We start from the raw sequence: 1,621 nt of genomic DNA, 5'->3' as shown, positions 1-1,621 counted from the left end.
GGACTCACACGCAGGCAGAGAGACTCCTCTTCCTAAATGAACTGAACAATATTTGGAAGTGGGCGGCTGTCTCGTTGTGATAATGTTTTCATAGCACGAGCAAGAAGAGACTTCTCTTTCTAAATGGACTGAACAAGGTTATTATGGCAGTGGTAAACAGACTGAACATCTTAAGGGTTGTCTTTTCACATTGTCAGTGGGAGAAGGGAGGAAGGTGGGGGGAGGAGGAGAGTTCTGAAGGTGGTATAATTTTTTTTTCTTTTTTTCCCTCTTTTAGGTCTGTTAATAAACTGCTTTATATTCTTTCAAGTTTGGTGCCTGCTTTGCATTTCTCCTAATTCTTATCTCACAGCAGATAAACAGTAATGAGTATTTTGGACCAAACCACTACACCATCATATGTGTTCCTTCGCACTTCAAGTGTAAATAATGATGTTTATTTTCTATTGAACATAAACATTTGACTTTTAGATTAGCAAGACAAGCATTTTCTCTAGGAATGTACAAAAGTTATTTTTTTATCATATCCTTTTTTTTTAAAAAAAATTTCATCACAACATTTTAAATTCAAATTTGACAGAACTCCCCTGCTGGTAGGACTAAAATATAGTTTCTTCTGTTCTTTTTCTTTCATATTATTTTAAATAGTATTTAAGTTCCAAAATCTTCTGGATTTTGTCTGTGAAAACATTCTTGGAAATTTTTTGTTTCAGTATGATATAAGAAATCATTTAAGCAAAGCAAGTGTTTCTATCATTTCAGCCCAGACACTGCTGAAATTCATCTCAAAGAAAATGCAGTGCTTCAAAGTCAGGTATACAGAACCACAAACACACACATCTTGCAAAGAGAAAAATGCAGCATTTTAACAGTGATTAATTCATGCACAAAACCACATGATAGATTGCAGTGATGTACAATGCATATTCAATCAGAAGCACCCCATGAGGAAAGAGGAGAGTGTTTTTGCGGGACCCAAGCCTAATTTTTTGGGAAAGAGAAATTCAGACATCACTCTTTTTGAAGAGACATAGAAATTAAAATTACATTACTCATTATAAATGTAATATTTTGGTTTGTAGCTATTTGCTTTCCTTTAAGGCTGGTATAGACTATTCCATCATGCCCCACCACTGACTGATGGAAGTAAATAATGTGTTTGCCAGTCTTAATCAAAAGTGTGAATGAATGAGTTCAGAAGGCTTCTCCAGGTTTCCAAACAAAGTATATTTGCTTTTTGAGTTAGCATAAAGGCATAAATTGATGTCTTAACCCTGTGTCCTTCATTGTGATTTTGCTGCTAGCTCTAAGGTCACGGTCCCCGGTAACTGTGAGGGGAGTGTTGGTGCATGACTGAACCCTACCAAGGCAGTAGTTTTCCTTCCCTTCTCCCTCCCACAGGTACAAACAAAAGTACATTTGAGAATGGTGCTCCTGAGCTTGAAACAAAGACCTGTGGGGTCTGGCTGTGAAACAGATTTTGTTGTTACAGTAAATTTGTTGTTTTATGGAAACAGAGCAGGGGATCCTATTAAAAAACTGCCAACTCTTCAGACATAGGTCATTTGGCCAAACACATGCAATTAGTTTAAGGATTGTGATTGATGCTCCTCATTCCTGC

The 1,621-nt window shown here is 36.8% G+C and overlaps 1 protein-coding gene across 12 annotated transcripts in view; it reads left to right on the top strand.

Annotated features, from left to right (window-relative positions):
- NEBL (nebulette) overlaps positions 1–1,621 on the top strand; it is a 140,138-nt gene that overhangs the window by 83,225 nt on the left and 55,292 nt on the right. The gene's annotated exons all lie outside the window — the stretch shown is intronic.

The sequence above is a fragment of the Corvus brachyrhynchos genome, unplaced genomic scaffold, assembly GCF_000691975.1.
Source record: "Corvus brachyrhynchos isolate BGI_N302 unplaced genomic scaffold, ASM69197v1 scaffold167, whole genome shotgun sequence".
In the NCBI taxonomy this organism is placed as follows: domain Eukaryota; kingdom Metazoa; phylum Chordata; class Aves; order Passeriformes; family Corvidae; genus Corvus; species Corvus brachyrhynchos.
Note: the sequence above shows the minus strand (reverse complement) of the source record. Positions and strands in the feature narration are given on the sequence as shown.